Genomic DNA, 12,989 nt, shown 5'->3' on the forward strand with positions numbered 1-12,989 from the left:
AGCTTGCCTGCAACCCTGTAGAACAGGATAAAGCAGCTACAGATGATGAGATGAGATGTTCCTTTTGGTAAGAAAACACACTGGGTGAAATATTTTGACAAAATTCAAAAGTGGGCAGCGCGGTGGCGTAGTGGTTAGCGCTGTCACCTCACAGCAAGAAGGTCCGGGTTCGAGCCCCGTGGCCGGCGAGGGCCTTTCTGTGCGGGGTTTGCATGTTCTCCCCGTGTCCGCGTGGGTTTCCTCCGGGTGCTCCGGTTTCCCCCACAGTCCAAAGACATGCAGGTTAGGTTAACTGGTGACTCTAAATTGACCGTAGGTGTGAATGTGAGTGTGAATGGTTGTCTGTGTCTATGTGTCAGCCCTGTGATGACCTGGCGACTTGTCCAGGGTGTACCCCGCCTTTCGCCCGTAGTCAGCTGGGATAGGCTCCAGCTTGCCTGCGACCCTGTAGAACAGGATAAAGCGGCTACAGATAATGAGATGAGATGAGAAAATTCAAAAGTTTAATGGTGGCACCAGGAGCTCAAAGTTATGGAAAAAGCTGCTATTTTATGACTTTTATGACAAAATTTCGATCACTTTTCATGAAACATTATAGCACCTTATAGAGTATAACAAATATCTTAGATACACATTTTTAGTACATATTCTAAATATATTATCAAGCACAGTTTGAGTTTTAGCTGTTCATTGAATCATTGTTCAACTACTTTTAAACAATACAAATGTATTATGAATCACATTCACATACATGTCAACCTTTGGTCAATCAAACCTGTATAACCAACCTCCAAAATCCTTATTTCCCTTATGAAATCCTTATAAGATGCAAATTAAAATAATTTACCTAAACTTTGAATGATAATTAACAATGATATATCCCAGTTACTTTTTATTCAATATTAATAACAATAAACCTTCAGAATGAATACAAAGCTCCAATGTTTGACAAAAACACAAAGTGTCACTCTAATGTTCTGAATTGTACTCCATGACAGCTTTTTTAGCACTCTGCACCAATACCTCACTAGGCTGCATGTCACAGCAAGTGTCTAGCTGTGTTGCTCTTACACTGCAGTAGGCCAGGTCAGTGTGTCTGCATTCAGGTTCTTTCTGCTCTCTGTGTGTATCTTCCTGACTTGAGAGAAAACTCTCTCACAGTCAGCATTACTGTGGGCTAAACAGAGCACTGCCTAACTTGAACTAAAACTCCCACTACCTTGTGTTTTCTGTCTTTTCCAGTTGTTGGCATATCAGTTTTTGAGCGCGCAAACACTGTCATCAGTGGCTGATTTTGCCTTTGGCTTGCATTCTGCTGATGTTTAGTTTCGATTTGAAATGTTCTTTCACATCATACACTCCCGATGCTGCAACTTTGATGTCACGCACACACAGTGTGCGTCGTTTTTGGAAGCTGCCGGTTGGATTATGCCAGTGAAAAGGTCCTTCCATTCAGGGTGTCAAGTCGTGTCAGTTTTGTTTGGTTATTTCTGTGCAATTTCCCCAACTTGAATAAAGGATTGTGGCATCTGGTGGAGGTTTAGGGTAACTGGACTTCACTCAAAGGATTCGACAAGACAACTGTTTCCGTTTCCTCTTTTTATTAAAGTTCAAGGCACATCCATAAAATTGCAATGGCAGGTAGATGGTAGAAACAGTTAACAGGTCTTTAGTTCTTTAAGTCTTTAGTTCTCTCTTTAGCTCTTAACACTTTTCCTTTAGCTTTGTCTTTAATTTTCTCTTGAGGTGAAAAACCTTTGAAAATATAAAAATAGAAAAACCACAACAACAATTATTAACAGTTAAAATGCAAAAATGCAATGCTTCTGTGCAAAATACGCATGTAGAAATGCACTATGCAAATATGCCTTAAATACTTATGCAAAATAGACATATGAGAATAAATATTTTAAACTACAAACCAGATAACACTTAAATATGACTGTAGAAAAATAAGATTTAACTACTTAGTATACACATTAAAATCACAAGGAAATAAACTACCAGAAGAACCAATACAACCACACAAGCCATAGCAGTACGCTCAATTTGGCCATTCACAGCTGCTTTAAGTAGCCCACAAATCCACTGCAACTACCAATACCATACCGTATAATGCAGATAAATATTGCAATGAAGGAATCTGTGCCCAGGTTTATACTTAACCACACAACAATAAGACACCAACAATGGAGTACAAACACTACACTGCGTGTATTCAAATAGAAAGCCCAACACCCAACACTGTTGCACGGCCACGCATTGTCAAAGCAAATACCAACCAAACACAGAGATGCAGCACAATAAATTTCAACATTAAGTAAAGCAGAACAAAATACAAATGCTTACCGGCTGCCTCTCCAGTTTCCCAAATGCCACATTTGCACAGTGTTAGCTCAAGTAGGTCAGAAGCACAACAGTTTTAAAGTAACTCTTAAGCCTCGGTCACAACCGGCCGTACGTGCTCCTGCGGCCGGTCTACGTGCAAAAAAAACGCAAGAAACGCACGGAGGACGCGCGTGAAACGCACAGAGGGCGTGCGTGTGACGTGCTGATTTTCGAGCCGTAGACTGGCCGCAGAGGTTCTTTGTCATGTCAAACAAACTCTACGGGCGCTTACGTTTTTTCAGGTTGCAAGACAAACTTACGGCCAACGCGCGTCTTTCTCCAGGAACAAAAAAAAATGCAGCGATTTGGGAAACGCCAAAAATCACACGGCCAAAAAATCGTACGTCCAGTTGTGACCTAGGCTTTACTAGTCTCCCACCACCCCACAACTAATCAGCTGATTAACACACCTATGAGCCTTCAGTTTGCAGCTCACACTCAGCTGCAGCGAGCCCAGCTGCAATTGATAATCAGCTAACTAGCAATGCTCGTTCCAGCCAATCAGCTGAGTTGCAGTGATCTCACTTTCAAACACACACTTTTTTTCCAGTTTTCTAAACACATTTTTCCCCTGTGTTTCCCAAATGTAAACAAACACCATTAAAAACCAGTTTGACTTTACACAGGGAGAAACCTACCGCTGTATTGTTTTGAATTTCTTTGCTGGAGTGCCCATTCAGAATCTTTTCAGTCGCTAGTGAAAGTCGCTCAGGTGGAAATACGCATTTCAAACAAAATGTTACTTCACGGTTGGCAGGATTCTCGCAATGCGGTGTGCACATGATCAGAAGTGGAACGAAGTCTCGCTACCACAAGATAACACACGATTTCATAAGACTCTTTACTGGCTGTCTGTGCTTTCTGTGGTGTACAGTACGTTTGTAAATGTTATGCCCTCTTTTATCATCATGGGAATTGATTATAGCTCTAAATAAATATTGAAGTTTTTTTAAAGAATCCGTATAACTTTATTTGTACGCCCGTATACTACGTTTATTGAATCAAATCCATATGAAATACGGGCATTCCGTACAGGTTGACATGTATGCATTAATGCTTCTCAATCCCTTGCAAAGGTTCTTAACATGATCTCTGGGCCACGAGAAATCAATAAATGGAGTCCAACATTGTGATTCAAACCTTACGCGAAAACATAAAATAGGCGTTTTTTGGCAAAAAAATGAACCTCATGGTGCCACCATTAGACTTTTGAATATCTCATCACATCTCATTATCTCTAGCCACTTTATCCTGTTCTACAGGGTCGCAGGCAAGCTGGAGCCTATCCCAGCTGACTACGGGCGAAAGGCGGGGTACACCCTGGACAAGTCGCCAGATCATCACAGGGCTGACACATAGACACAGACAACCATTCACACTCACATTCACACCTACGCTCAATTTAGAGTCACCAGTTAACCTAACCTGCATGTCTTTGGACTGTAGGGGAAACCGGAGCACCCGGAGGAAACCCACGCGGACACGGGGAGAACATGCAAACTCCGCACAGAAAGGCCCTCGCCGGCCACGGGGCTCGAACCCGGACCTTCTTGCTGTGAGGCGACAGCGCTAACCACTACACCACCGTGCTGCCCACTTTTGAATATGGTCAAAAAATTTTACAGGATGTCTTTATTGGTGAAAAGGAACACCCAAACAAAAATGCATCAGATTTTATGAAAGTGAGGGCAACTGATGCACCCTAGTAACGAAGTACATTTACTTGAGTACTGTACTTAAGTACACTTTTTGAGTATCTGTACTTAGAGTGTATGCTATGTATACTGTACCTACTGTACCTACTTATTCAGGTGACATTCGGCATACCTAACAACCTGTGCTCTCCCCCCAAAAAAAAAAACAAAAAAAATCTGTCCCTCTGAGTTACATGTCAATCCTGAGATTGAGATGCTGACCTCTTCTGCTCCTCGGACCTGCCTGATCCATCCTGATGCCCTATGTCTGGCTGGAGTCTCATCACATCTCTCCTGTAGTGGACGGCCCCATGTGGACAGTTGAAAGTCACACCTGAAGGACGCTCTGGACACTTACAGTAATGCTTTTATGGCTGATGACTACATTTAACTTGCTAACTTTAGGACTGCAGTTGTCATGAACAGTTTTGCACTCAAGTTTCCATCAGTGAAGAGTTTATAACATCAACAAAACTAACTTCATGTTAAAACTGTTAATGTTATACGGTAGTCATATTGTCTGTTGGTGAGGATGGGTTCCCTTCCTCTCAAGGTTTCTTCCTCGTGTCGTCTGAGGGCGTTTTTCCTTGCCACCGTCGCCATGGGCTTGCTCATTGGGGATAGATTTGGGATAAAATTGGCTCATGTTTTGGGTCATTCAGATTCTGTAAAGCTGCTTTGAGACGATGTCTATTGTTAAAAGCGCTATACAAATAAACTTGACTTGACTACTTTACTTGAGTATTATTTGTTTTGGAAACTTATGACTTTAACTTCACTACATTTGAAAGACAAATATTGTACTTTTTACTCCACTACATTTCTGTCAAGGTCCTCGTTACTATGAAGCAGCTTTGAAAGTGGATTTTTTTTTCTTTTCTAAAACATGGTTGTTTTTTTCGCAGGTGACACTGAGACAGCCGATCAGTAATCACTAGGGTTACGTCACATCCATAGACTGGATAAAATCAAGTTCAATTATTTCTCTGCAGCATTATTTAACACAATCAGTTAATGGCAGAATGGAAGGAGGCGGTTCTTCTGAGGAATGCACACACTTATGGCCCATGAACCCATGTTTCAGTTTTCTGAAAAGATTAAAGATTCGTTTCATTTTAAATGTTTGCTTTGTTTGCCAAAAACGAGCCACATCACAGCCTACAAAAACTCGCCGTCCGACCTGCGGAAGCATATTGAGGTATGGAAACGTTTTATTCCAAGAGAAAGCTTGCAACAAAGTTGTCTGTGCTTTTAGAGCTAGCGATAACGTTGCAATAGCTATGCAGTCTGGTTAGTCAAATGACTTTCTATGGATTTGCCCGCCAAGTTGCCATCGCCTTGTCCACAGTTAACGTTAACACAAAGCTTGGACACTGTTAGTTAGCATGTAAAAACGGAGTTACGCTAATATGAATAACATTACCCTATCTGAAGTCCTTTCAGGAATATGTTTTAGTATAATCTTCTACATTTAGGATGTAGTTTAACAGCTCAGTTATAGAGCTAGATGGGGATGTGATCAATTTACCAGCTTTATTTCCAACAATAACACTGCATCATAACAATGTGCTATAAATTCCGTGAACGTTTTATATCTTGATTAAGTAGTTAATACAGAATCCACAACAAAATTCAAAGGAAGATATGTTTAAGTTTTAAAAAATGAGACATTATAGCCATAGGCATTTAACAGAATGTAGAAATCTTTCTTTTCTAGTAGCGTTAGCTATCCAATATGATTTTGAGTTTGAAAAGAGTTTGTTAGCATGTCAGGTGCAGTTTCACTGACTAGCTAGCTTAACGTTAAACCACCATCATGGCACAGCATGTGTTCATTTTGTGAATTCACATTTCTGTCTTTGGTAACAGCATTAGGTTTTCTAAGCGCTGTGGCAATAATACAACAATGCGTTGACAGAAAATGTACTTCTAATACTTAAGTATTTTTAAAAGAAAATACTTCAGTACTTTACCTTAAGTAAAAATTTGACTGGACAACTTTCACTTGCATCAGAGTAACATTTGACCAGTGGGATCTGTACTTTGACTTAAGTAATGAAGTTGGGTACTTTGTCCACTTCTGGTGCTCATTCAGCCACAAGAGCATGAGTGAGATCAGACAGTGATATCAGATGATGAGGCCTGAGGTTCAGTCTGTGTTCCAGTTCGTCCCAAAGGTGCTCAGTGGGGTTGAGGTCTGGGCTCTGTGCAGGTCACTCAAGCTCTTCCACTCCAACGTGAACAAACCATATCTTCATAGAGTTCACTTTGTGCACCGTGAAGGGAAATTTAATTCCACAGCACACAGAGACATCCAAAGTAATTGTGTAATTCAAACTGTGCAGGACGTTTGTTGAAGACCAACATTATGGCTGTGATGCTCAGGTGTCCACAAACCTTTGGCCATGTAATATGTATACTATATATTAATATTTATGTAAACTACTGCTTAGTCCTTTTTATGACTTTTTGTTTTGTTTTGTTTCCTTTTTTTATATAGTGACTAGATTACAAATTACAAAGAAGAGGAGTGAGGAAATAGAACAACATTGTTCTAGATTATTCAGAAGCTGGATGTAAGGGTGATGATGTGTTTGAAGTTAATCCTTTAGAAAAATCAATATAGAAACTATATAGGAAGGACAACCGGTGAACCGGTGACAGGGTCATGGGCATCGAAGGCTCATTGATTCCCATGGGGCACGAAGGCTAGCCCATATGGTCCAATCCCACAGAAGAGCAAAACATAAAGGTGTCAGCATTGACTCTTTCAGCAGTTTGTGCTACAGGAGCTCTTCTGTGGGATTGGGCCATATGGGCTAGCCTTCGTGCCCCATGCAAATCAATGAGCCTTTGACACCCATAACCTTGTCGCCAGTTCACTGGTTGTCCTTCCTTGGACCACTTTTGGTAGGTATTAACGACTGCATACCGGGAACACCCCACAAGACCTGCCATTTTGGAGACGCTCAGATCCAGTCATCTAGCCATCACAATTTGGCCCTTGTCAAAGTCGCTCAGATCCTTACGCTTGCTCATTTTTCCTGCTTCCAACACATCAACTTCAAGAACTGACTGTTCTCTTGCTGCCTATGACCTTGACAGGTGCCATTGTAAAGCCCTGGGTAAACAGTCAGGTACGATGTATGCTGCATGCTCGCTCTCTTGCATTTAGATCAGGCAGTGAGACGGAGTAAAAAGCGTTGAAGTACAGACTGAGGAAAGCCATTACAGCGGCCAAGAGGCAGTACAGAGAGAAGCTGGACAACTTCTATTCTACTGCTGACTCCAGGCAAATGTGGCAAGGCCTGCAGCACATCACAGACTACAGGACCACCCCCATCACCATCAGCTTCACAGACAGGCTGCCAGATGGCCTCAACACTTTCTACACCCGCTTGTGAGACCTCCAGCTACAGCACAGAGAGGAGGCGCACACACACACCTGGACCACCCAACCCCCCTCCCCCCACCAACAGTCTCATAAGGCCAAGTACACAAAGCTCTGAGGAAGATCAACCCCAGGAAGGCAGCAGGACAAGACAACATCCCTGGGTGGGCCCTCAGAGTATGTGCCAATGAGCTGGTTGATGTTTTCACCGCTATCTTCAACCTTTCCCTCAGCCAGAGCACCGTTCCCTCCTGCTTCAAGACCACAACCATCGTCCCTTTTCCCAAGAAGAGCCCACACACCTGCCTGAATGATTACAGGCCAATAGCACTCACTCCAATCATCTCAAAGTGCTTTGAGTGAGTGGTACTGGACCACATTCAGAGCAGTATACCGGAAACCCTGGACCCCCTTCAGTATGCCTACAGGCCCAACAGGTCCACCTCAGACGCCATCGCTGCTGGCCTCCATTATGCCCTCTCCCACCTGGAAAACAAAGACTCTTACATCAGGATGCTTTTTGTTGACTACAGCTCTGCCTTCAACACGGTCATCCACCACAAACTCACCCAGAAACTGTCCACACTTAGTTTGCACCCCACCCTCTGTGACTGGCTCCTCGACTTCCTGACTAGCAGGCCCCAGACTGTCAGGATTGATAATAGGACTTCAACCAGCATCATTACAAACATTGGCACTCCACAGGGATGCGTCCTCAGCCCCATCCTCTACACCCTGTTCACCCACGACTGTGTTGCCTCCCAGAAGGACAACATCATCCTGAAGTTCGCGGACGACACCGCAGTGATAGGACGCATCACTGGCAGAGACGAAATGGCCTACAGGAGGGAGGTGGCCAGTCTGCTGTCATGGTGTGTGGATAATAACCTCACCCTCAACACGGACAAGACGAAGGAGATGATAGTGGACACGAGGAAGGAGAGGAGACCTCATTGGCCATTGTTCATCCGGGAGCTTGAGGTGGAGAGGGTGAGCAGCTTCAAATACCTAGGTGTTCACATCAGTGAAGACCTCACATGGACACAACACCACACAGCTGGTTAGGAAGGCTCAACAGTGACTGTACTTTCTGAGGAGGCTGAGGAAGTTTGGTATGTTGCCCAAGATCCTCAGCAACTTTTACAGCTGCGTGATTGAGAGCATCCTGACCAACTGCATCACAGTGTGGTATGGCAGTGCTACAGCTATGGTCCGCAAACGCCTGCAGAGGGTGGTGAAGACTGCTGAGAGGATCACCAAAACTCCACTGCCCTCTCTGCAGAGCATCTACCACCGCAGAGTCCACAGGAGAGCTGCCTCCATCCTCAAAGACCCTACCCACCCCCAGCATGGACTGTTCACACTTCTACCCTCAGGCCAGAGGTACAGAAATGTGAAATGTAAGACTGTCAGACTAAAGCACTCTTTCTTTCCCTCCGCCATCAGACTCCTGAACAGCTGACAAGAGCCTATAACCATGGACTACCTCCCTGTAAACTGTCCTTGACTGTTTACATCTGTTTACATTTGTTTGCACATTTGCACATTACTGCCCTTTTTGCTGTTGTTTCCTTGACTGTTTTCATCTGGTTACATTGTTTGTATGTTTGCACATTACTGCCCTTCTGCTGCTGCATCCAATCATTGCCTTATTTTTGTACAACCCCAATTCCAAAAAAGTTGGGATGCTATATAAACTGTAAATAAAAACAGAATGCAATAATTTGCAAATCATGGAAATCCTTTATTTCATTGAAAATAGTACAAAGACAACATATCATATGTTGAAACTGAGAAATTTTATTCTTTTTTGAAAAATATATGCTCATTTTGAATTTCATGTCAGCAACACATTTAAAAAAAAGTTGGGACAGGGGCATGTTTACCACGGTGTTGCATCACCTCTACTTTTACCAACACTCTGTAAACATTTGGGAACTGAGGAGACCAATTGCTGTAGTTTTGAAAGAGAAATGCTGTCCCATTCTTGCCTGAGATACAGTTTCAGTTGCTCAACAATTCGGGGTCTCCTTTGTCATATTTTCCACTTCATAATGCACTAAATGTTTTAAATGGGAAACAGATCTGGACTGCAGGCAGGCCAGTTTAGCACCCGGACTCTTTTACTACAGAACCATGCAGTTTTAATATGTGCAGAAAGTGGTCTGGCATTGTCTTGCTGAAAGAAGGAAGGCCTTCCCTGAAAAATATTTTGTCTGGATGGCAGCATATTGCCCTGAAACATGTATATATCATTCAACATTAATGATGCCTTCCCAGATTTACAAGCTACCCATGTCATGTGTACTAATGCACCCTCATATCATCACAGATGCTGGCTTTTGAACTGTGCACTGATAACATGTCGGATAGTCCCTCTCCTCTTTAGCCTGGAGGATGTGGTGTCCCTGATTTCTAAAAATAATTTCTACTTTTGATTCGTCAGACCTCAAGAGAATTTTCTACTTCGCCTCAGTCCATCGTAAAAGAGCTTGGACCCAGAGAAGGTGGCGGTGTTACTGGATATTGCTTATATCTGGTTTTAACGTGCATTTGTGGATGCAGTAATTAACTGTTTTCACAGATGATGGTTTTCTGAAGTGTTCCTGAGCCCATACAGTGATTTCCACTACTGACATGTGTCTGCTTTTAATGCAGTGTTGCCTGAGGGCCTGAAGATCACAGGCATCCAGTGTCTGTTTTCAGCCTTGTCTCTTGCATACAGAGATTTCTCCAGATTCTCTGAAGCTTTTAATATTATGTACCATAGATGATGTGATCCCCAATTTTTTTTTTTTTTTGCAATTTTACACTGAGGAACGTTATTCTTAAATTATTGCACTATTTGCCCACGCAGTCTTTCACAGAGTGGTGAACCCCTCCCCATCTTTACTTCTGAGAGACGCCGCCTATCTGGGATGCTCTTTTGATACCCAGTCATGTTACTGACCTGTTGCCAGTTAAACAAATTAATTTTTTAAGCATTACACAACTTTTTCAGCCTTTTGTTGCCACTGTCCCAACTTCTCTGAAACGTGTTGTTGACATCAAATTTAAAATGAGGATATATTTTTCAAAAAACAATAAAATTTCTCAGTTTCAACATTTGATATGTTGTCTTTGTACTATTTCCAATGAAATACAGGGTTTCCATGATTTGCAAATCTTCACATTCTGTTTTTATTTGTTTTCCACAGTGTCCCAACTTTTTTGGAATTGGGGTTGTATTACACTACCTATTTTGTACTATACTGGGTGTTTTTTTTTTTTTGCTTTTATTTTACACTATATTGCCTTTACTTTGTGTTATTTCTTCCGCCTATTTATTTATTTGTAATTGGGATTCATGGTGGACAGCAAACTAAGAATTTCATTGTGCAAGAGGACGTCCTTACTGTGCATATGACAATAAACACTTTGAACTTGAACTTGAATTGTAATGAGATAATCCATGCTATTCATTTCACCTATCAGTGGTCATAATGTTATGGCTGATCAGTGTGTGTATGTGTGTGTGTGTGTGTGTGTGTGTGTGTGTGTAATTTATATATATATATATATATATATATATATATATATATACACAGTGCTCAGTGTAAATGAGTGTGTAACATCTCATCTCATCTCATCTCATTATCTGTAGCCGCTTTATCCTTCTACAGGGTCGCAGGCAAGCTGGAGCCTATCCCAGCTGACTATGGGCGAAAGGCGGGGTACACCCTGGATAAGTTGAAAAGTAACATTTTAAACAATATATCATTGAACACAAACAATTTCCAAAATGTTGACAAGACAAAGTTTAATATAACATCTGTTTAACTTATAACGTGAAAGTAAGGTTAATAATATAAACTTAGTTTACACATTTTTCAGTTTTACTCAAATTAGGGTGGTGCAAAAATGAGTACACCCCACAACAAAAACTACTACATCTAGTACTTTGTATGGCCTCCATGATTTTTAATGACAGCACCAAGTCTTCTAGGCATGGAATGAACAAGTTGGCAACATTTTGCAACATCAATCTTTTTCCATTCTTCAACAATGACCTCTTTTAGTGACTGGATGCTGGATGGAGAGTGATGCTCAACTTGTCTCTTCAGAATTCCCCATAGGTGTTTGATTGGGTTCAGATCAGGAGACATACTTGGCCACTGAATCACTTTCACCCTGTTCTTCTTCAGAAATCCAACAATGGCCTTAGATGTGTGTTTAGGATCATTGTCATGTTGGAAAAGTGCACGATGACCAAGGGCACGGAGTGATGGGAGCATCTTCTCTTTCAGTATAGACTGAGCAATACGTCTGTGAATTCATGATGCCATCAATGAAATGCAGCTCCCCGACACCAGCAGCACTCATGCAGCCCCACATAAGGACACTGCCACCACCATGTTTCACTGTAGGCACCATGCATTTTTCTTTGTATTCCTCACCTTTGTGACGCCATACAGTTTTGAAGCCATCAGTTCCAAAAACATTTATCTTGGTCTCATCACTCCAGAGTATAGAGTTCCAGTAGTCTTCATCTTCGTCAGCATGGGCCCTGGCAAACTCTAGGCAGGCTTTTTTGTGCCTGGGCTTTAGGAGAGGTTTCTTTCATGGACGGCATCCATGCATGCCATTCCTCTGCAGCGTACGCCGTATTGTGTCACGGGAAATAGTCACCCCAGCTTGGCTTTCTACTTCTTTAGATAACTGCAGTGAACTTGCATGCCGATTTTCTTCAACCCTTCTCATCAGAAGACGCTCCTGTCGAGGTGTTAACTTCCGTGGACGACCTGGACGTCTCTGTGAGATGGTTGCAGGTTGCAGTTCCATCTTTCTTAAATTTTTGTACCACTTTTGCTACAGTATTCTGACTGATAAGTAAAGCTTTGCTGATCTTCTTATAGCCTTCACCTTTGTGGTGTAATGAAATTATTTTCTTTGGGGAATTCTGAAGACACAAGTTGAGTATCACTCTCCATCCAGCATCCAGTCACTAAAAGAGGTCATTGTTGAAGAATGGAAAAAGATTGATGTTGCAAAATGTCACCAACTTGTTCATTCCATGCCTAGAAGACTTGGTGCTGTCATTAAAAATCATGGAGGCCATACAAAGTACTAGATGTAGTAGTTTTTGTTGTGGGGTGTACTCATTTTTGCACCACCCTAATTTGAGTAAACTGAAAAATGTGTAAACTAAGTTTATATTATTAACCTTACTTTCACGTTATAAGTTAAACAGATGTTATATTAAACTTTGTCTTGTCAACATTTTGGAAATTGTTTGTGTTCATTGAGATATTGTTTAAAATGTTACTTTTCAAAGGGGGTGGACTCATTTACGCTCAGCACTGTGTATAGGAATGGAATCACCAAAAGATCCCTACTGGACATATGGTGCTTTAGTGTCCATGCTTTTATACACATAGAGCAGTTATATAGGCAGAATAGCAATTAGCACTAACTAGACAAACAGCCCCCCCCCCCAAAAAAAAAAAAAAAAAAAAAAAGACTGACAACTTAATGAG

Source organism: Neoarius graeffei, chromosome 7, assembly GCF_027579695.1.
Source record: "Neoarius graeffei isolate fNeoGra1 chromosome 7, fNeoGra1.pri, whole genome shotgun sequence".
Lineage (NCBI taxonomy): Eukaryota > Metazoa > Chordata > Actinopteri > Siluriformes > Ariidae > Neoarius > Neoarius graeffei.